We start from the raw sequence: 26,058 nt of genomic DNA on the forward strand, positions 1-26,058 counted from the left end.
GTTTATTTATACGTAAATAAAAATAAATACCATTTTGTTCTTAAGAGGGGGCTCAAGAGGAATAGATTGAAGTATAATTTAGTATAAAAGCACGTTAATTTAAATCGATCTTTTCGCAAAAATCACTAATCATCGGAGATTTTATTTTAAAAAACATTATTATTATTATTGTTATTGTCGGCCGTCTTACATTATTATTTGATAAACACCTGCACGTGTCCGCCGATCAGAAAACAGGGCTGTCAAAATTATATATGTGTTAATATTTTTAAGACTTTTAACATGTGGCTCATCAAACTTATTGTTCTAAACTCGCTGCACTCCTTTGCATTCGCCTTTTCATCCATAATAGGATTTTTCGAAAATGCGAAGAAGACATGGATGACACACAATTTGGCTTCAGAAGTGGTTTGAGCACTCGCGAAGCACTTTTCAGCTTGAATGTTCTAGTGCAAAGATGCCTAGATATTAATGTTGATGTTTATATGTGTTTCATCGATTACCAGAAAGCATTTGATACTGTTAGGCATCCTAAACTTCTCGAACTCTTACAGGAGAAAGGCATCGATGCAAGAGACATTCAACTGATAGCTAACTTATATTGGAATCAAAGAGCGAATATTAAGATTGAAAACGAAATCAGTGGAGAGGTAAAAATTCGTCGCGGTGTAAGACAGGGGTGTATATTGTCACCTTTACTATTTAACATGTACTCGGAAGCTATTTTCAAAGAAGCCTTACAAGGTGAATCAGTGGGTATTATGGTTAATGGCAAACATATTAACAATATACGATATGCCGATGATACTGTGCTGATTGCTGATAATTTAAAGAGTTTACATCAACTGGTAGAAAAGATTAATGAGGTCAGTAATTCTTATGGTTTAAAAATGAACCTCAATAAAACAAAACTATTACTAGTATCAAAAACAGCAACACCAGACACCAACACAATTTTTTTCATTAACAGCGAACCAATCGAACGTGTGACCCATTATAAATATTTAGGTACATGGGTCAATGAGAAATGGGACCAGTCTCAGGAAATAAAAACTAGAATTGAGATCGCAAGGAGCGCCTTTTGCAAAATGAGACGCTTCCTTAGCAATCGAGATCTTAACCTAGGTCTGAGACTGCGTATTGTACGTTGTTATGTGCTCTCAATTCTTTTCTATGGTGTGGAAGTATGGACGCTAAACCAAGAGATGTCACGGAGACTTGAAGCTTTCGAGATGTGGCTGTATAGACGCATCCTCAAAATTCCTTGAACTGACCGGGTGATAAACGTTGAAGTTCTCAATCGAATGGGGAAGGACCGAGAAGTTCTACGTAGTATCAAAACCAGGAAATTTTAATACCTCGGCCACATTATGAGAGGACAAAAATACAGCATTCCCCAACTTGTCATTCAAGAAAAGATCAATGGGAAGCGTAACAGAGGACGGCGCTGCATTTCGTGGCTTAAAAACCTTCGTGATTGGTACGAGTACAGCTCCACTGAACTATTCCTGGTAGCAGACGACAAAGATAAGATCGCCTTGATGGTGGCTGACCTCCGCTAGGGGATGTCACAATAAGAAGAAGAATATTTTTTAAATGTTAATTTCATCATAGTTTTTAATCAAACCTGTGCAAGTACATACTGATAACTTGGGTAGATATTGTAGCAAACATACTATTGATATATCTACGGGTATATTATTATTATAACCTAATTCAACTTTAACATCGGTTGATACTCAAATACTATTATAGTATCTTTATGATTTCGAGAAAATAATACGATGGTATATAATACATATCAATTATTTGAAAACATTACATTTGCATGTATATAATATAGTGAAAAGGTCAGATAACTATTTACTTTGCAAGATAACATCAAATTTTGTATATACTTACCTAAATGAAGAATGATATTCATGAGTGAGCACGGCTAGCTTGGAAAATGTGTTTTTTTCTATTTGAAAATCTTTTAATTGTGTATTATTTTATTACAGATTCAAAGGTCAACTTTATATAACTAATAGAAAATACTGTTTGTTTCTACGAATAAAAAAGACAAGAAGGAACATGTGTACAAATCATGGCAATCAGAAAGGCTGGTAAATATGACCGACAATGCATGATACACAAACATAAAATACACAAAATTACAAACACATACGAAGTTTACGGCACACGTGCAGACCACGTGATATTTGTTTACGCAAAGTCGTCGTTTTCAAAAATGGCGAATTTGGTTGCCAGTTTTTACTGCGATGAATCAGTATGTTTCTTTCTGTCTATTTTTATTCCTAGGTTTGTTTACTATGTACACCGAGAAATTTCCATTTATAAAATCGGAAATATGGAATATGGATCGTGGGTGTTTACTTCTTGAATTAGTTGACCCCAGAAACAACAGGTCCATGCCACTACGTGAACCACAGTGGATATTAGATGTACGAAACTTAAATAATATAGGATATTATAAATAAAATTTTAAAAGTACAAAATAATTAATTATGTCTTCGACAGCCCTGGCGTCATTTTTTATTCGCCCGCCAGTCGGATGGGCGAATAAAAAATAATGTGTGTAGTGACTGCATGTTAATAATTATTTTTAGGCACTCATAATAAATAAATTATTTCGGCCATTGGCTTTACATACAATAATGGTACTATCTACCTATTGTTTCACTTGTACAAAAGTAAAGTTGCGCAGGCAATAAAAATTCACTTTCTTTTTATAATAAACATACACTAAATTCTACGTTTTTTAAAATATGCATTAGAATTAAACAATACCTATTATTTTTAATACGTAGGTCCTACACATTACAAATAAACACTATTCATTAGTAATGTTTTTTGGATAGCACATGAAATAAAAATGTAGGTAGAAATGTATTTCAACATCCTTCGTATGTTTAGTTCTCGGACAATTTCAGGTTAAAAAGCTATTAATATATTATTAAGTTTATATCGTGGCTAACACATAATTGAAAACGTTATAATATCCATCATATCGGTTGCAATACTTCCCACCAAACAGCTGATTAACATTTTGAATTTAGTAACATTTATTAGAAAGTACTATTTTTTGGTCACCCCATACTCGCTACACTTGGAGGGAGTTTATTGAGACAAACATTGGCGGCAATCTTTTTATATTAACTAGTAGACCAGTTATTATAGACCACATGTAAAAAAATCATATTTTCAATTCTCAAGGCCGATTCTGTAGAGCGTCCCCTTAAACATAACATAATATTGGCTACATAGACTGAATGTTATCTTATTTATTCTCAAACGTGCTATACTGTCACCTACTAAAATATGCAGAAACTATAATAGGAGCAATTTAGCTTACAATCGAATATATTCAACAACCGACTAAATATTCACTCTCCGTTAGATCATGGGAAAGTCATTTAAATTTAATTTACATACCCATCATCTACGTATTTAATTTTGAACTACGCATGGCACCTAAATATACATATCAACTAATAAATAATTTCAAAAAATATTATAATGTACAAACTGAAAGTATGTGAGAGTACAGATAACGTTTTCAGAATCCCTGTAGATACATAAAATGAACTTCAGCAAGGCTACGCTCTTACTATGTTAATTAGACGAGTATCATTAATCAGAATAATTAGACCAGTAATTTTCTATTATTTTCAGATATTATACTTTTACATAAATTTGATTTTTATATAGGTATTATTATGTTGTTTTCTTTATATTAGAGTATTAATACGTTCTAGGACGCGACAGTATCACTTTATGGGTCGATGACATTGAGCTACTTTACAAGCTGCTTGTTGGCGAATTTACAATCTGCTTGCAAACGAACAAGCAGATTGTAAACAATCTACCGAGAAAAGTTGAAAGTTTACAAGTTTACACGCTACACGCTGGCGTGTGGGCCGATATGCGTCTACGCAGTAGAGCGATAGTGGCGACCTCTTGGTAAAAAAACGAACTACGGCCTGTCAAAATAGTCGCTAACTTGTGGCTTCTGAGTGAGTGGAAAGTTTTGTGTGTCATCATTACAATTGCACTAGCTGACTCGCCCGCTTTTAAATTCGCCAACAAGCAGCTTGTAAAGTAACTCAATGTCATCGAGGCTTTAGACTACATTTTTAACCTCGCGGTAAATTCGTATATATAATATAATATTATATAAATATGATTTTAGCATTAATAAGAATCTCTTCACACGGCATTCATGAATGGTTAGCCCGATTCTATCTCCTTCGCCCACTTTCACTTCTTACTCACACGTGTCAGTGAAGCATGGTCGACCGAATAATAATTATATCACAAAAGTTCGCCATTTTCACACCCCATATTACTATAAATACGAGTATATGTTGCCCGGGGATGCTAATGGACTTAACTTCTCTGACTGTAATTACATACTCAAATACTCTGTACAACTTCAGCTATAATTCGTCTCCGGACGCTTCGTCTCCGGAAGTTGATTCTGACCTAACCATTAACTTGTTACACTAATTCTAAATCTCTTAGTCCGAATCAACAACATCATTCTCCAAGGATATCGCTACTCAGAAATTCAACATAATATAGTAAATCAGTATATCACATGAGAAAGATCGTCACTCATCCCACAGAAAAATTTACACATATTTTACATAACTTTTACACAATATTTTTACAAACTAATCAATGTAACTAGTTACTGAATAGTATTACCTTGGTTGAATTGAAATATGGTAGTTTCATAAATTTCTTCAAAATAATAATACAGAAACTTTATTTCTATTAACACTAAGCTGTCATTTCTAGTTTTCTGGTTATGAAGTTGAGAAACTTTATTACGAGAATTTCTTTTTATTGTACTCCGTCTTAACTTTAGCACGATTAAATTTCTTTCAACTTAGTTTTTAAGTGTCTTAAATATGGCTTAATAATAATACTTACTTAAGATCTTTTTGTTTACGAAAACTGGAATAATAATGCCTATAAATATATTATAGGCAAAGTAAACTTTAACCGTTTAATTAATAAAGTACTTGAAAGTTCACATCGCATAATAAAATCATGCAATTGAACTTATTTAGCAAATCAACGTAACTCCAGAAGCACAAAACCGATCATATAGACCGGTGATTCCTAACTTGCGTTTTGCGAGAATTCACAAAGTCTACAATTCGAAACAGTAAAAATCGATGAAACCCAGCCGTTACTATTGAACGTCGCCGCCTACTACGCACTGTTTACTTTGTTTCTGACAAAACATTTAAAATTTGTACGAAAATATTATAATTACTATATGGCAATGATTTACGGCTTTACTGTTTATTGTTAAGTGTGTATTTATTGGCCTGCCCAATAGCTTTGGATACAGGGCATGTTAAAATAACTATTCGCCTGCGTCCCTACTATAATAATATAGACTTTAAGGATATAAATTGTAAGAAGCGGCGTTTTTAGTTAAGTTTTACTTTAAAATACTGCTGATAAACACTTTACTTCGATATATCACTGCCTAATGATTAACATTACATTTTTTTTTTTATATCTTAAACTTGTGTCGGCCAAAATGGGAGGGCTTCCTGAGATTGTATAAGGTATTCCACCAAAGAAAAATGTTTGTAAATCACTGATTAAACTTTATCAATACTACTGCATCATTAAATTGATAAGGTTCAGCGGATATAAGTGAAATTGAGATAAGGATCGGTAGGAGTTGAAGGAGGTGGAAAGATATTCATTCAGCGGTGTATCGATCTCGGGCTCATAACTAAATAAACACTTACAAATAAATAGTTTATTTATCATGTATAGAATTTGTGTGTAGATAGCTATATATCTGTACATTAGAGGATGAACCACGGAAGTCCAGTTTTTACCGTTCTGAGTTAAATATGCAGAAAATTTTCTTTTATTTCATTACACAAATGAATGAAACACTGAAGTCCATAAGTAGTAAATTAACCGATATAGCTAATTAAAAAATCACTGAAGTCCAATTCACTTTAGTGCATAAACAACGGGTGTCCTTTTTACGATGTTTATGCTCTAAGAAAAATGTTAATAAACATTATAATAATTCCATAAACACGGAAGTCCAACAAACGTTAGATAGGTACGTATTATCTATACTATAATTTTCGTTTTTCTTGGTAAAAAAACAACGCGCAGTCGGATTTCGACAAAATTTGAACAGTAGACGGGAGCTGACGAGCCGGAGTGCGTTGTTGGGGTCTCAAATTTCAGATTTAACCCGTTGCCACCCGGGGACAGTTTTACGGTTTTTGCGGAAAAAAAGTCGCCGCGTACAAGGTCTTGAAACGCGGAAGTTAATGCTGCAACCCCCATTTTTTTATTGAAAATGTCGCTAAAATGTGTACATTTAATAAATATTGGCATTTATTTCAGCTTGATCGGAGGTCAAATGTCAAAGTTAGATTAAAAAAACTAATAACCGCCAGGTTGGCGTGGGCTACGTGTTACGCGTAGATCGGAATGCTTCACTCACGAACAATGTACGTAGTGGCATCAGAGCCAGAGTGCGTGGTCGGAGTCCCGAATTTCAGTTTTAACCCGTTGCACCCCGAGGACGCATCAGAGCCGGAGTGCGTGGTTGGGGTCTCGAATTTCAGTTTTAACCCGTCCCCGGGGACAGTTTTATAATAATAAATAGAATTTGTACTAATTTTTTAGATATTTAAATGCAATAAATGTACAAAAAAAAATCTAAAATATTATATTTTTTTACTTTTTATATTCAATTCCTTGCACTCTACGTAACTCCCGGGCAGCACCGGGTGATGCAGCTAGTTATACATAACAAGTTTTACAAAAATGTTTGATTTATTCTCCAAAGAATGTTACCACATGAATGAACCCAAAATTGTGGCTCTATCGCCATATACCTATTCAAAATGGATTTTCAATTAAATAAAATAAAAATTTAATTCGGGTTTGATTTGCCAATCAATGATACCTGTGACGCTTGCGATAGCCCTAAGATGAGTCTTAAAGATGTCAATATTTCTTTTGAATAAAAAGACACATTTTGGAAGACCACATACAGGAAGCAGCTGCAATTAAATAAGATTGATAAAACTCTTGCAAGAGAAAAAATTACCAGTTTGAAAGTAATAATAGTCGACTTTGAGAAGTGTTTACCTACTCCATATAGTTTCCATCTGAGAAAATTGTGGACTCTGAATTTTACAATTTACGATGATGCAAGTGGTGAGTGAGACACAACACTGATGTGGATGAAATAAAAAGTGGAAGGGGTGGCAATAAGATCGGCTGTTGCTTGATGAAAAGGGCATCTAGCAATGTTTGAGCAAATATTGAAGAGCTGACGATTTGGTATGATATTTAATTTCCCTGTGCAAAATAGGAATATCATGATTGTTTTTCATATACCTGGTTTCTGAAAACCATTCCTACGCTGAAAATCATAAATCACAAATTCCTATTACGAGGCCATACACACATGGAGATAGACACTGACCACTCTATAACAGAACGTCAAAAAACATGCTGAACGGTATGCAGATTGTTACTCCATGGAATTGGGTTCAATTTGTAGAGACATGTTAAAAAACAAGCCTTTTAAAGTTATTAACATGGAGTTAAATGATATAAACAATTATTGCTCTTTATATGCATCATCTTCAGCTCCTTTTGTGGCTCGAAAAAAGAATATTGATGGCACACCTTTTTTTTCTTTTTTAATTATATCTTAAGATGACGCTGGTTATCTACGTTATAAGGCGAAGTTCTCCGATGAAGATTTCCAAACTGTGGACCTCCGACCTTCTCGCTCGCCGTAAAACGCCGCAAACTTTTTCAAAGCTGACAAATTTTTCCCCGACAAGAATTCCACATAATTCCTCATCAGCTGATGTCCCGGAGAATGACCTAGAATAATTCCCATTGCGTTGTTTTTTTTCTAGAGCAATAATAAATTTCAAATAATCTTGTACTTATGTAAATTAAAAAATATATAATTCCTTTTCATATTTAGACTTACTGAAATATTTTGTGTATTTATAATAAAATAATTATTAATAATATGATGGACAGGAAATAAAAATAATTTATTCCTACCTATATGGACTTCCGTGTATTATCTATAGGTGAAGTATTGCTTAGTGGTACTTCTACATTATATGTTAGAACATAAAACACGGAAGTCCATTAATTTATTAATCCCAAATAATTTGGTATTTCTATCTATACTATGTTCAAAAATAAATTTAATTATGAATAATACCGTTTACAAGCCCTAATTACTATAGTTCTTTAAAAAGTTATAGAGTTTCAAACATTTAACCTACACTAAAATCACTCTCCTGAACAAAAGTCCAAACGTAACTTCCGTGGTTCTTCCTCTAACGTATTGATATTATTTACATATATTTCATTTCTAGGTATCGATAAAAATTTTAATCAAATACTAGTTTAATTATGATCACGTACTTATTTATTAATCAAGCGATCAATGCGAATGTTAAAATAAATATATTAAAAACTGATAGATCATCTACATTGTTTGCTTCACATTCATAATAGGTATATATTATAAACATGGAAAGTTTCCACCTTTTAGATTGTATTGCTTTGTTAAACCTGATATCGTTTCGTATTATTTAGTGGTATTATCTTCTTTTTAATTCTTTCCACGCGGACGGTACACCTGTTGTACACTAATTAATTGGACATTCGATGTAATTAGCATGTTATTTAAATGCGGTAATTAAAAAGCAATTAAATGCTCCGCAGTCGACAAGTTAATGTCAGACAAAAGAAAATGATTTTATAAGATAAAATTAAATATCTGTACTTATATAAAAAAATGATTTTTCAATATCTACTAGATATTTCTTTTTTAGAGTTCTTCTGTATTGTAATATTAATCGATACAAGCGTACATGTACGATTTTATACAAATAAGACATAATTTTCCTATATATAAATCACTTCTATAGAAAATTTATCAAAAAAGATATGGATAAGATCATTAATTTTATTTCTAATATGTACACTATGTACATACAGTTTTAGTCGAGCTGGTTTTTTATGTCGTGTATCTTTTCTATGATTTTAGAACAGGTAATGGTCACATAGCTCAAGAATGTAATCATTTTTATAAATCAAGAATAAAGTAATCTTCTTTGTTGAGACGGATTTTTAATAAGCATTGCTTCAGAAGTTAGCAAATGCAACACAATTTTCCTTAGCTTGCAGGATCTCTTTGAAAAGGCTCTGATGGCCTGATCTATTCTTTTAGCACCTCGTAACTCTCACAAGCTATATTCATGCGGACAGTCGGTCCTTTTCGAGTGAGATGGTCAAAGAAATTGTTAATCCCGGTCGTGACACCTACTTGTGATTACCGATAATAGTGCAAGGGTCGTATGCATGAGATTCCCAAAAACCTTATAGGCTATATACTGCACGTTTGTATGCATGAGTACAAACGTAATTCGTTGTTTAATGTGACTTCATCATGTGTCATGGTGTCCGTATAATGGCAATCTTATAAATTTTTTTTCAAAGATCAATAATTCAAAATTTTGAAATTGTAAATGTGTCTGAAAGTGTGCGAACGGTACCATATAAATTTAATAATTATAAATGAATAATTATTTTGAACTTAAAATAATTTATCAGTTATTTTATAATTCTACTGTACGAAATGATAAAGTATTGCCAGTAAATATTTCCATTTGGTGGCAATACTGAATACATACATATTATTATGACTAACTTTACTTCAATTATGAGATGTCAAAACAGAATATAAGAATAAATGACAGAAATGCAAATGGGTTTAGATAATATGCAATGATCTCTGTATAATATTATCATTTATACTAATCACCGTATGATACTTTTGATGTTTCCAGTGTATTTGAGAGTTGTGCCTTGTTTATTACAGTTATCTTACAATAATTAACTAGGTAGGTAGGTACCATAATATTTTGAAGAATGCTTCCAATTGCATAGGTATTTTAATGCCAGATACAGCAGTAGTTACCTATTTTTGCGGTCGTTTAGCGGAGATATTTTATCGTAATCTTACGTAAATCCATCTTATCTCTCCATGAGAAATATTGCAAGTGAAATAGGTACGAGGCATTGTATCAGTTACCTACTATCTAGATTATAGACTAGGGATCAAAATTATACGTATTTTGTAAACATCACGACTAGGAACTGTTTTTTTAGTTCGCAAAAGTTTTACAGAGTCTAGAAAATGAACAAGGGCTTCAAGCAAACGTTTGTTATAATAAATGCATTATTAAAATTACATTTGAAAGATGAAACAGCCATTTTGAATGGCGTGTGACGTCAGATTGCTTACGTCACAAATAGTGCTATACGCTATTCGGCTATATGATGGAAAATCGGTTAAATAGCTGATAAAGAATTTGTCAATCTCATACATGCGGCCCCTAGTCATTGATTATTTTCAAATAGTTAAAATGCTATGTAGTAACCTGTTCGCAATTAATGAAGATTTTTGATTGCATATTTCGTTCAAAATATTATCATTTATTTCAATATTATGAAACAATTATCACTAATTTATACAAACAATTTACCATATTGCATTCGAAGTTTAACCCTCCACACCAACCCGTCCCGCACCATACTCGATCTTAATCGAGTATATCACGAATCCTTACATTTGGATATGAAGAATCTGCAGTTTTTACGTCTAGGAATGTCTCAAGAGCAGATACCCAAGACTGAGATCGCTATCCTCTCAAGTGAGCTTTGACTAAGTTTAATGAAACACGTAATATAATGAAACAGTGCCATGGGAGAGAAAGGCACGGATGCTTAACAAAAATAAATAAATTTAATGATATGTGAGATACAAAAAATAAAGTTAAAACAATCCGGACAAACAAAATTATGTGAAAATCTCTTCACATAGTTTTACACATTTATATCCATGCATGATCTGAGATGAATCCCCAAGAGTGTAAATTTAATAATGTCCATGTTTGTAAACTCTAAAATGGTGAAAACGACTATAACCTGCCAATTTTACCCTATATGATCTTCCAAAAAATATTATATAAGTAGGTATTATTAGTATGCAATAAATTATAAATATAACATTTAATCATTTTTTGGAAATCAACGTATCTTACGAATGGCTTTGATTACATATACAAAAAATATACAGTTACTTTGAAGTCTTATAAAGAAAAATATAACCTCACCCCTATAAAATATTTTCACTCAAATACCAAGTAATATCACTGAATTAAACCAATAATATCCCATTATACCCAAGAACAACCTTATAAATCCTTTAATATCGATGACTACAAAAGGTGACATCGTTCTGAATTAACTAGCTATAATATTGAATTGATACACAATAGTGAATACGAATTGTAACACACATTTTTCTTTTGAAGCAAAACCAATTTATTTATCTGTCAGTATAATAGACACGCATGCTAGCTTATGTATCCATGATAGAGAATCAAGGATAAAATAGCTGAAATACTTAATCGTAAAGTTCTTGTCCTTCAATCAATCAGTGGTGAAGGCTCGTTACTAATTTATTATCTAACGTTTACTTAATTAAAAAATATTTTTTTAATTACGTGCATAAAACATAATAATATTCAACGATTAATTCACAAGATTGAAGAATATTTAAATTAAAATCTTTTGAACTATTTGTTGAATAAAAAATAGTTTATTAAATTATTAGCAAGTGCGAGTACATTATAACAAAAATTTGGAGACGTCCTGACATCGGCTAAAAATAGGTAATATTCATACTTTGATTTAAAATACAAAAGTCGATTGCTAAACAATAACGCAATTTAAAAAAAAACACTAGTTAATTTCATCACAATTAGGTAGGACACATACCTATACTATAGTGATTACACCACAAGGTCGCGAATCCCAGGAGGGCGGTTCGAATTTCGCTGGGTGTCGTAATTTTTTCAAAAAAAAGTTTACTATTGGTTATATTTCTCTGAGAATTTCAAATATGTAATCATAATGAGTAAGTTAAGCAAAAAGGCTTCTCTGCATTACCTAAACATTGAGATAATATACGGATAAAACTAATTAAACAGTAAAGTTTTGAAAGGGTTTTAGGTATTATTGTACGATGTTAATAGAATAAGTTTTGTTTACTGAGAAACTCAATCCATTGCTTAAACCAAAAATAAAAACATTATTTTTCTTAACGTGAACATTGACGAGAGTAGCTGCTTTTCATTTCGATGATGGAAAAAATCCCTTTTGCTTCTAACCATACAAATGCAGGTGTAATTAATAAATTGATTTCTTTACTATCGAAACCAGGAGATGTTACGATCATCGGCGCAATTATTCGGTAACCATTATCTCTGCATGACCTAAATTAATTTTAAGCAGCTCGCTGACTCACTTAAACCTACCCTCCTATATTGTAACGATAAATTTACACTTGAGCTAGCAGTAATACCAGCATCGCGGAATACGCCCACTTAATTCGACAGCTGGTTCCGACTGAAAGTGAGCAGGAGGATGCCTGGCGACATGACTGACTAGTATCAGTATCCCTTCTAATTATGAATAAGCTGGACGGTATTCGAAGCTTATGGCATCCACGCAAATATAACGTGTGCCTGAACTAAACCCGATGTGGGCATTCCAGATGTGTTTATACAATGGATCTTGAAAAAGTTCCCACTTTGAGAGTGTGGTGAGATTCAGAATACGGATTACATCATAGAGCCACGCTACAATGCGCTTTCTGTGAAGGAGTTTCTGACAAACACTAGGCCAAACCTAAAGTAGATGCGTAGATTAATGCCTTGTCAGTTCCCCTGTAATTTTTTGTATGACTACCTCTATAATTTTGTTTTCCTATGTCCTTTAAAACTAAAGGTTTTTTTTTATTCTTGCCATAATCACGTTACACAAATATACCTAAACCAAAACTATGTATGGGGATGATCTAAACCTAATCGAAAAAGACATAAGATTGATTTCCTCTTTCACACCAAATACAACGCTGGAGGCAAGAGAACGGCTTTGATTGCTTGGGTTCTATCACTTTAACCTTTACTTCGTACATCGACGGATCTCTTTGCTGACAAATTTATCTCGACGGATGCCTGCGGATGGCATCCATTTAAATTCAGTTTAATTGTAACTTTCTTAGAAAATTTTAATATAGTTAGTTTATAAAGTTTGAAGGAGATTCAGATAATTGTTTATGTATCTTTATTTTTTAATATACTGTATCCTGTGACCCAAAAAAAGTCTTACTTATTAAAAATACCTTGTATTTCTTTTTTTCGTTGTTTTTAATTATATTCATAGTATATATTTTATCTTTTAATATTTGAATAATTATTAATAATTGCCAAATTACCTAACTTCCGTGCTTTCTTTAACATCTGCATTATTTCATTGTTTACACGTCATGTAGACGCCGACAATTGGCGCCCATATTATGCATAATATACACTCTTACAACAAATTCATATTTAATATTTTTTATATGTCTACTGTTATCCATTAATATACCTATATATATATATATATATATATACTGTAGTTTCCACGTGATAGCCCAATTCCACGGCCTGAATTAAGAGTTGATTTTCAATATTTGCTTTAAGTAGGAGCACTTTCTCAACTAATATTATTGCAACCTTTTTTGAAAGATTTTTTCGGCTTACACCTTTGAGTTATATAATGTTAAAATATTTGCAATAATACATACTTGTTCTATATAATCAACATCAGAATTATCGTAACCTGCTATGTGTTCTTTCATTAACTTTCTCCACCTTCTAGTACTTCCCGATTTTTTTTGGTACCCCAAATATAAGACTCCATGGAAGTAGGTAGTACCTAGCTCTATGGAAGCTTGAAATTTTTCAGCCTACCTATTATAGCCTAACTATCCTGTTTTTACAGGTTCATTATCAATCATCACATGACTTAGTCAGCATAGTCTTCCAATGTTAACTGATTAAACAAATCTGCTCGATTCATAAAGATGGCCGATATTTTTTCTTTCAATTATTTTCTCATTTCATTTTCTCATTTCAAACTCATTTAGTGCTAACACTGCGACTGGCGCGATTGGAGTACTTGGCCATTAGATATAATTAACTTGTTATTTAAATATGGTAATTGAAAGGTTAACACTCACGGTGGCCGCGCGGCTTCGACTATCACGCCGCGGGTCCCAGGTTCTAATCCTGTACTAGTGTACACATATTGTTTTTCAATTTGTGTGACTCGGGTATGGACCTAATAGGTTGAGCAAGTGGCTGACATCCACTTCTCGTAAAAAACAAAATCTTGTAATACAAACCTCTGTGAAGGCACATATGATCCTATTAGGGTCGGACATGGTCGGGAAAAATAATTAAAAGGTTAGCAGTGAAGTAAGTAATAAGTCCCCCGGTCGATGGTATTAATTTAATAAACTATTCTTATAGTGTGTATTATATAAATAAAAGTAAGTACATAATAAGAACCATGTGTTTTCAAAAATATCAAATATGTATGTAGTTTTTGCACTACACGTAAAGCTAAAGCAACAAAAAATAAACGGACCACGTATTATTAATTTTGCTACTTACATCTAAAATACGTCATACTTTTCATACGTTCAAAAGATAAATAAGAATACATAGAAAAATCATTAAATACCCACGTATTTTTGTTTTTAAAAACATTAAAGAATAATAAAACAAGAAACAAACTTATGTGTAAATATGTCAGTCAGCCACTGCGCAATGTTATAGAGGTCGCTAAGCTGATGAAACGGCAATGGCCTGAACATGTCGTTAAGCAAGTGGATAACTGCTGGACCAACGCAGTCATATGGTGTTACCCAAGCGGCAATAAACAACAATAGAGCCACCATAAACTCACCGGATCAACGGACACTTCAGGTTTGTTGAAAGTAAGTGAATATGACGTATCAATCAGTCTATCAGCCCCGACTGAGAATTATTACGATATAAAAAAAATACATACACATTTCGAAAATTAACCCATAGCTTACGGGCCGCACAAAATTGTGTTTTTAATAATTACTTTTCAAATGCAAATTAAAACGTTAATTACAAAATTAATTAAAATGGCCCGTAAGCATTGTGTTGAATATCATATGGATACTTAATTAAAATTTAATTTCACTTTTAATTGATCAAAGTTTTATACTATTCTGTTTGACTAGTTTTTATTAATCCGGGTTTTCCATTGCGACTTCTACAGGGGTTGGTACACAATATTACCCTATGTTAAATATATAACTCACACCGATTATTATAGTTATTTACTACTTTACTAAATATTTAGGTACTAAACTAACAAATTAAAATGTCGTGAAGCTAAATTATTCGTAAATAAAGAATTTTCCAGGCACTAGAAACTCTTAAGTATTTTCTTGTTGGAAAAGTAAGATAATATTATATTGACCCACATTATTTTTATTAATATAATATAAATAACTAAAAATTATTAATTTATATAATATAATCTAATATTTGAAACTTTCACGGTTATTTATTATTGTGACAGATTTTTAAATTTTCTCCACGTGTACTTCTTCCTTCTTTTTTGACGTTTTGAGCTCATTGTAGAGGCCATTCTCAAGAGATGTGTTATTATGTAGTATAGTGTAGATGTACTAAAATTAAACATTACACGATGTCAGCGATTTTCGGGCACTGCATGGACATGGGATACAAATTTTGACTTTGAGACCAAGATACTGGGTCTAAATAAGAGATATTCTTACGATTGGTAAATCAATCAATTGAAATTCATAGGTCATGGCTTCTGGCACTGTCAGCAAAATCTAATTTTTGATCTGGTATATCTAGTCATCACAACACACACAACTGACATAGCAGATTACTAATCGGATTCCTTGACATTCTTAGAGCTGCATTTACATTCCTATACCTACACTACACTTCATCATAACATATCTTTTGAGAATGGTTTCTGCAACGAGCACGAAACGTTGAAAAAAGAATGAAGAAGTACACGCGGTGAAAACCCAAGAATCTATTACGTTATCATAATAATAATCATTTTTTTACCACGTTCGTCCTAAGAAGAATATACAAACCTCCACGGGTGTAAATTGTATTAATAGATTTTTTATTAGGTCCATACAATTACTCTGGATCCAAGCACACATTGAAAAATAATCAACATGTGAATTTGCTAGACCCAGGATTCTCATCCGGAACCATGACATTTTACAACTGATCGGCAATCGTGGATGCCACCCCAGTAATGAGTTAGGGTAGAAGTAGTATATGCATTAGTTACATATTTACAATAGGTAATAGAAGAAAGATATCGAAGGTGAAAGCCGGATCGCCAAAAATGATTAAAATTTAATATTTCAAAATTTAGGATACCTATATATATATTTAATTGTGAGTGTTGTTTTTTCCTCAATGAATAATGTCAATTTTTAACCTAAGTTATCCGTATTATTTATTCTGTAGTATTTATATCTAATATTTATGCTATTTCACCTCATTCTGAAAATATGATAATACCACTAAATACATACTATGAAAGGATATTGTTATTATTATGGGTATCAAAACAAATCATAATTGAAACTGTGGAAACTTTCCATGAATATAATCCTTAAAGTTTATCTATCGAATCAATAGTTTAAAAATGATTATTCTGATAGCCATATATTGTATTATCGATTTAATTAATACTTGAACCTAATTAAACATATCGTATTTGATTGTAGTTTTTATCGATATTCAGATATTTACTGTGGTAGACTGATTTGAAAATAATACAAACACCTACAACATGTCCATATTTCATTTATATACGACATACGTGTATATTCCACAACAATATATTAGGTTCCGACTGAATGCTTCTCTAACTTATTTGACACATCTCGATGTAAGATATTTTTCCCACTACATAGACCTACGTCCCCCAGACTTTATAAATTCACTGATTCAACTAGTTACTAATATAATGACTCTATTATGAGCTGTGTTATTCTGCGATACTATTAAATTACCTATCAAATATGTACAAGTGTTTTTTATGCAATTTAGTGAACAACTAACTAGTAGCAGTTAAGCACAACCCACATTGAGGTGGGTGTCACCTACTATCACGCTGTCGCGGTGAAAATTTTGTCTATGGTTTCGTCATTTTGCAGAATATTTTTAACGGAGATGGTCTCCGTAAATTCACCGAATAATGACACTGAGGAAGATTGCCTACTATAATGTATTAGTAATTTGAATTATTATTAATTATTCATGCTAATTTTAATTAATTTTAACAGTTTCTACGTGTGCGTACGTTAAAATTACGTTTGACATGACATCCATAAATAATATTTTTAAAAGAACACAACTTGCAGACCATAGATAATAGACAAGATTCTCATAGAAAATACATAGTCCCAACCGCTAAACACAAAAAAACGTGATTTTGACATGACATTCGAAAAGTGCAGTCCTGTGGAATATGATAAAAACGTTCAAAACGTCATGCAGGTGCTGATGCAGTGCAGTTCAAGTGCCCTCATTGTTGTTTTAGTGATTACATCAGATTTGCCAACTGACAATGTTCGTTTAAAGGTTCAAAATGTGCTACGGGATGGGAGCATCAGTTTGACAACATTTTAAGCACCAAGAACAACGACATTACACACTTTTCCCCGTAGCGGCAACCCGTGACAGTAGGCGATAAGAACCGTGACATGCAGCTCAATTTGGGTCGCCGTTTAGTCCCATCTTTTATTCATTCATAATAAATTTATAAACAATTTATAAACTACAAAGCAATTATTTAGCCATTTTAAAAACACTTGGACTGAAAGAATTATAACTACGTTTAGTAACGAAACACAGCGTACCTACATACATGTGGAAGGAATTGTCATAAATAAGTTTTTCAGCTTCGACATGAAAAAACTAGAAATGACTGTTTAGTGTTGTTATTTTTATGAAACAAACTATCAGTGACATTCTTTCAAAGAACTTTCTTTATAGAACTGCCAAGTTTCTGTTCAATTTAGTAATAGGTACCCGTAATTCAATATAAAAAATTCCATTTGAAATAAGTAAAATGAAAAAGAATAATCTATAGAAATAATAAAATTGTATATACGTGATTTTGAAATATTGATTTTAATAGAATTATGAATGTCTTTTTTTGTTATAATTGAAAAACATCCCGTCCTAAATTGATAAAACTTCCACATCTTATCGACTACTCACAATATTGGTTGTTACCTATTTAGTAACGCTTTTGAAGTTACGATAAAACATTGCACTTGCAACTGTTCATCACGTGTAAACAAACTGATCATATAGCAGCGGCGGAGTGGTGAGATTAGGTGCGGGTAGGTGGGCGCATGTCTAGATAGCACGTTGTCTTTCGCATTGCTTTCGGAGGGGGAGATTAGTTCATTTTTCATGTTGTATATCTGCCTACATTTTATTTCCGTATTTCACGCGGACGAAATCATGATAATTAATGAAATCGTAAAAAAATTTACAACACAGATTGCTAATAAAATTAGAGTAGCTTCAAGTCGACCCGACACAAGCTTGGGACGACTATTTAGTCTCTTACACAATAAAAAGAAACTTTATTTTATTCTTTCCGTAAACTAATTAAAATGGCAAAACGTCATATTTTATTTTCCTCACTCCATTTTTATTCCTCTTACAAAAAGGTACCATAATCGTTGAATTGATTTATATGTGAAAAATGGTGCTTACTTCTTGAAGTTTCTGTATATATATTTCGGAAGCCTTACACATACACACTGTCACAAAATACTCAGAGTTAACTGGTGTAATAGTCTCGTATTACAGCTTTATATAGTATTTATAGCGCCTGTACACATGCAGGGATTTACTGGCACCAATAGTGTGTAAATTAAACTATCGCGTTAATAACTGTAAAACTGTAACTAGGTATATACGCAAAAGTGCTGACTGTCTCGGCAATCTCATTCTTCAAGCGTAAGCGAGACGCGTTACTATCATTGTGTGGTACCTACTATTTGTTTTTTATGAAAACTGATAAACGTCAAAATTCTCTGCGTGGTTTTTTTCGATAGGTTTGACACTATCATTTTACTACGCAGGTGTAGATATCGCATAAGTGCAAACTGTCGCGTGAAAATTCAGAACATGCTGATTTTTTTTTATCCATACATGCAATCTTGCAACTTGCACGATAATACGTGTTTACACGTGCATTTTCTTGTTATGGCCATTATTATACATACTGTCAGCAGTAAATCCATACCTGTGTATAAACGGGGTATAAGTCTCAGTGTTACTGCCGAAACTGAAAATATTTAATAGTACACTACCATTTTTAGCGGTAATCATTTTGAGTTCATTGGATTACCAATTTAGTAACCGCAATCAAATTGAAATTACATGCCCTATTTAGAAAAAAATTCATTATGCCTTTGACAAACGACCGTCTGTCTAGTCAGTGAGTTGTAAACTATTGCCCATTAGCCATATGCTATTTTGAAAATAAATTTTCGTCTTGAATAATGGGAATATGGAAAATTTCAAGCTTCCGAACTTGAAATTATAAATCGCACCTGTCAATATTGTCGTAATATATTCTTCGGAATTTGTCAAGAAGAAAATTAATGAATAACAATTGACTTTGAGAGTGTGTACATTTTTTATATATTATTATTATTAAACTAGACAAGTATTATTATCCAAAACTGCTCTTGATATTTTATAAATTTAAAATGGAAATTAACTAAAAAGTAAAAATATTTAACAAACATAATGAATAGTGCTATTTCCTATCAACTAGTAAATAAAGTCATTTATTTTGATTTAAAATACAAAAGATGATTGCCAAAAAGCAGCGCAATTTAGAAAGCTCTTCAAAGAGAATTATAAAAACACTAGTTAACTTCGTCGCAATTAGATACATAATATAGCTTAGTGGTCAGGTCACATCGGTACAAATTCCGCTGGACACAGGTTTTAATCCAGCTGGGTGTCGATTTGTTTCAAAAAGATTTTTACTAGTAGTTATTCACTTATTTCTCTTAGGTATTTTCAAATATTCTTCTAAGACTTCTTTATACCCCGTTTACACGTTCATAGAGTTACTGCTAACAGTACGTATTATCGCGGCCATAATAATAAAATGCACGTGTAAACACGTATTAACATGCAAGTTGCAAGATTGCATGCATGAAACAAAAAAGTTTGGGAAGCGTCTGAATTTTCACGCGACAGTTGGGATTGTTCGATATCTGCGCTTGCGCAGTAGAACGACAGTAGCGAACCTGCCGGTAAAAAATGAACCACACCCCGCAAACTCATTTTGAGTTTAACCGATTTTCACGACCTGTCAAATAGTACTATAAATGACAACATCGCGTCTCGCCTATTCTTGAAGAATGAGATTGGCGAGACAGTCAGCACTTTTACGTGTAAGCAGTAAGTTATTATCGCGATAGTTGAAAAAATACACACTATTGACGCAAGTAAACCCATGCACGTGTTTAGGCGCTATTACAATGAGTTGTGTTTTCAAATTATTTATGTTCAGTAAAACAATGCTTTATTCTTAAATCTTGTGAATTATTCATTGAATAAAAAAAATAGTTTATTTAAAATAATATATTCCATACACGTTTTCATAAAGTCCTGCTTAGTCTAAATTCGTTACTTGAATGTCTCATTCTAAATATTTTACACATCCAAATTTAAGTGTGTATTATTTGTATAGATAATTAATATCTACACGTCGATTAAAATTTTGTAACACAAAAGTAAATAATTACATTTAAATATTTGAATGAAGAACTCTGCTATAAAATGTAAATAATTTTACTTACAAAAATCAGATAACTAAATTATCTAAAGTACGTCATGAAAAAATTTAATGTGGAATCAATAATTTGTCTAGATGGTAGAATTGTGGTAATGAAATAATCAAAGTAGTTTAAATTAGAAAAATTAAGAACGGGGAACAAACGTTAGAAATATAAAAGAAGTACGTCTTGACTCGGTAATCCTACCTGCTGATTTGAGCTCAATAATTTTTATTCAGCGTTGCGGTAAAATAAAAACCTCACCATTCTCCGATACAGATATGACATAAAAAGAGAAAGAGGTGAAATAAATATTTATGTCCTATATAATATATAAATAATATTGGTCAATAGTTAAGTGACAATCCAGTATTGTTGTACAAAGAACAAAAGATTAATTTTAATATCGCTTTTAAAACTATGCATAATAGAAACTTTCGAATAACACTGTTTAATACCAATTCGTCTGTCCAAAACTTTAAATAATTTATAATGTACGTATTAGAAAAGCTGTGATGTGAATAGGAAATTTTATGATTTTCTCTATCAACACAGCGGGTAAAGTTTTCTCTTAGAACCAATTTAAAATTTTCAAGTAAACATTCTATCTTGAGTAGCAAAGCCGAGTTTGAAAATCACTTTTCAGCCTTTCATAATATTTACACGATGATATAGAGGACGTAAATCTTACTCAGGATGATATTGTCATCAAGTATATTTATCAAGATGGGCCCTATTATTCTTCGTCAACATGGAAAAATATAATATTCTGAATAAATGTGTCTTTTGAAGAGTTTATTATTATTTCTATCAAACACAAAAGTCCCCACCTACTACATCTGTTTTTCAAGATTAAGAATTTATAATAATGTACCAAATAATATCATAAAGTCATTTAAAGATTAAGATTATATAAACATAATTTAGTAATAAAAATAACCATCAAATATTATTGGTATTATTCATCTCCAATGAGTACCAAACATAATCGTGATTTTAAAATCTGAGTTAGTTGTTAATCGAAAATAGAATGATGTTATTATGAATGTAGCAATGACTAGAATTATCGGCTTTTCTTCGATGTGTCACAGGTTGAAATCTTGTGCTCGAGCAAATTCAAAATGCATATTTTAATTCTAGACATACATTCAAGTGTGTGACATGAACATTATAACTAAAATTTATACTACTCGTGTACAGTATTATATGCATTTACATACACCAAAACTAGGTATTAGGATGATTGTCTCTTTCCCACAAATCGCAATACTTGCGGGAGGAAAAAGGCTTTCGATTCCTTTGATTCGATCACCTTAACCTTGTCTTTATACGTGGACGAATCTTTTTTCTGAACAATTTTCCTCGATGGTTGCCTTCAGATGGCATATATATATATTCTGTTAAATGTGTGCCTTATCTTGAAAATTTTAAAAATTGAATCTATAACAAAGAAAGAATGTGAGTCCGATAAGTACCCATACATCTTATAATGTTTGTATAAATTTACTGTATCTGCGAATTAAACATTATAAGTTTAGTCTCAATTATTAAAAATAGCGTGTCATTTTAATTAGATTTATCTATATATATTATTTTGCTATGTTTGTCAACTAGGTTACAGTGTTTTATTTGACACCTGCATTATTTTACTTATACACATTTAGAAGATAATAATTGGTGGTAATATTATTCAAATAATCAGATAATCAGTCCCGTGCGGCTCCATTCGGGACGAAATGTGAGCAGTTAAATATTCATTTTGTCATAATACAGCGCTGTGGAAGGCGGCCGTGCATAATCCACGGCTGTACAGACACGGCGGGTGGAGGAGGGTATATTGAACCCTTTTTATTGTCATAAGTACCTACATTTTTTAACTCATTTCACATCCTCAAAATTATATGTACAGTATATATCCGTTCTAATGTTTTGTAAACTTCATAAATCAAAAAGAACTTTTTCCAGTAGAGAGTTAAAACATCAAATTTTGAAATTAATAAAATTATACGAAAGAACAAACTTTCTATACAAATTCGCAACGCTTCCTGGTGCTTATTAAGCAAACATTTTCGTTGTATATATATGAATTAGAGATTTTTGTAATGGTTATACGTATTATGTATTCAAGCATCTAACATAAAGATAGGTTTTTGATAAATTACACTAACATATTAAATAAAAAATCTCATTAACATAAATAATCAATTACCCTCTTTAGAACTGCTAGATTTTTTTATCATTTTACATTCAATGATACTAATTACAACAAAAATTATTAATCTACCTACTCGTTATTCAAGAGGGCTATCAGTGTTTGTACATACGTTGCACTCCCACCCTTTTTGTAGATATAATACAATTTATTTCTAAATTAATATTTTTAATTAGTAAAACAAAGGTGAGTTTTTATCACAGGCAAAAAATGTTGTTTCTGTGTCAATTATTTACATCCACGATGGATACTTATTAGAGGAACGTGCTTTGTTTGTTTAAAATTGCCTTTGAATCTGTTAACAGTGGGATAAAACGAATTTGAATACACGTGTTAGGGATAGGTAACTACATATTATATATTTTTTTCAATTTATAAAAGATTTAATAGGTTTTACATAATCAAAACATATAGTATACATATACATAATATAAAAGAAAATTAGTATACTTTTCCTAACTGATAAAATTGGTATTGTTTATAAAAGAAGAATAAACAGTATCTAAATAAAATAATATAATATTATCACAAAACAAAAAAAAATCTTATAAAATTGAGTAGTTATCTACAAAAATCAATCTGCAAAAATATTTTTTCCTAATAAGAAAGATAACCCTTTAATTCCATTTATATCATTATCCACTCTCATTTTTTTCCAATATGACTTATCACTACTTATGGAATGTAGTTAACATAGGTACCTAATATTTTATAAATAATATTGGAAAACGCAATTTTATAGTACTTACTAATTTCAAGAAACCGGCTCGATTTAATATTTAATATTATATAAAGTGGAATTAGTATTATATTGCATATTATAAAAGAAAATAATATTGCTGTATTTTTCAAATAAAACATAAAACACTATTTTTACTTTTCACTCGGGTACTTTTACACAAGTACAATAAATAATTATCAATGAAATATAATTGAAACGTAATAACTAGGTACTACATTATTATTATCAATGAATACATCTTTTATTATGTTTGGTTTAAGATTTTCAATATGTCAAATTTATATGGAGCACATAAATTTCATTTTATGTCAATAATAATTATGACAGGATATAATAGCAAAATATGATCACAATAAATGATTCAGAAGAAATTGACATTCTCTACCATGGCCTCCTAAAATGGTTTTCTTATTTTTACATAGGTAGTGAATATTTTTTATATTTTTAACCTTCCAAAAATATCATTCATTCAAAAATAATGATTCAATATACTTTTTTTATATTACATAATAACTTGAAACATTCGACAAACCTTTTTAACCAGATTTCATTACATTGTTCCAATCCCTCGCGTCATTTAACTACTTACATGTTTTTGATATTGCCAATTAAATCTTGATCATTATCGAGGTATATATGCCCACAAATTGGAAATACATTGTATTTCATATTTTACAAGCCAATACAGAAAGATATGATTTTTTTTTGTAAAATTATGTATATTCAAATAAATTCATAATAATTAACATAAATTCACCTACATTCACATATTTATTAAAAAAATAATACTATAGTACTTTGGCCATTTAATGAAATATTAAATTAACTGGCGTTTACACGGTAGGACTCTATGATAAATGTTTTAAGACAAAGTTATTTTCGTTAATTCTATTTTAATTGAGTCATTTACGTTGACGGCTAGTTAGGGCTATAAAACTTTAATCGGATCGTCCAACTATAATTAAAGCTGAAGATTCGAATAACTTGTTTCCAATCTCGGTCGGTATAATATAAAAAATATTATAATAATACCTCAATTAATAAGCCACAGTGTGACTATGCAACTATTGTGAGAAGAAGAAGAACCAGATATTAAGATATTGACATACAATGAATCTCTACATCTTTAGCAATAATCGACTGTTCCAAATATGGTTCACAGCCCGAAACAGCTGGCAACATAAATAATTCAACTAAAGTAGAATTAACAAAAATAACTATGTTTAAAAACCATGACATTATCATAGGTCAAAATTACCTACTCGTACATAATTCTGCAACATAGCATCCAAGGAAAGATCTTGGCTTCTTTCTTGGCTTAACAACCTCCGTGATTGGTACGAGTGCAGCTCCACCGAACTTTTTCCAAGTAACAAACGATAAAACATATTTCACTGATGGTTACCAATTCCTGATGGAAGGTGGCATGGTATGAATGAAAATACAATATGTAACTGCCGTTTGATAAAGATGTACCTAGTAATTCTTCTTCTTATTATGCCATACCCTAGCGAAGGTCGACTACCATCAAGGCGATCTTGGATTTGTCGTCTGCTACCAATTACTGAGTAATTAAACACTACCAATTACTGAAAGTACTTCAAAATGTTGAAAGTATCATTAAAAATAATAATAAATGTTTTTTTGCATAAATAAAAATCTTTAATTAATAACTGAACAACACAATATATGAAATAATAATAAATAAGTATTCCTTTCTTACCTTCAAATTATTATTTTTCGTTATCTATAACAATTCTCCTTGTATGAAAAAAACTTGTCACGATTTGTTTAATAAAGTATCATTATCGGAAATGTACTTCATTTCCCGTAATAACACCATTGATTAAGTATTAAAAGGTTTTTTGATAGTGTTAATATTATCTTCTCATCGGCTACTGCCATAAAATCATCATCCGCTTATATTTTACGCTATCCATCAAAATATACCATTAAAGACAAGCTCAATATAAACAACTTTTACACTTTGCCTAATGAAGATACCATCATATGATTGATAATAAGCAGTGCTATCAACTTAATCATAAAAATACGCACGTTCTCACACAAAGTGTTTAAGTATTTGCACCATGATAATATTATTAACCACCAAATATTTATCTTTTTAAAATAACATTTACGTCCGCACTTTTTCTTCAAACTCAAATATCTCATATAATTTACATTACCAGACGCTATTTAATTGACGTATATAAATTATTATTTACATACTAACTAGGT

The 26,058-nt window shown here is 31.4% G+C and overlaps 1 protein-coding gene across 2 annotated transcripts in view; it reads right to left on the reverse strand.

The window, feature by feature from the left end:
- Positions 1–25,795, reverse strand: part of NPFR (Neuropeptide F receptor) — a 124,257-nt gene extending 98,462 nt beyond the window's left edge. The window contains exon 1 of one of the 2 annotated variants that reach the window (XM_085953893.1): positions 25,541–25,795. The gene's annotated coding sequence lies outside the window, so the exon portion shown is untranslated. The remainder of the gene's footprint in view (positions 1–25,540) is intronic. The other variant, XM_085953894.1, reaches the window with a different exon arrangement.
- Positions 25,796–26,058: the final 263 nt, after the last annotated feature.

The sequence above is a fragment of the Rhyacophila brunnea genome, unplaced genomic scaffold (genome assembly GCF_057557595.1).
Source record: "Rhyacophila brunnea isolate RB1 unplaced genomic scaffold, BYU_Rbru_1.0 scaffold_4, whole genome shotgun sequence".
NCBI classification, from domain to species: Eukaryota; Metazoa; Arthropoda; class Insecta; order Trichoptera; family Rhyacophilidae; genus Rhyacophila; species Rhyacophila brunnea.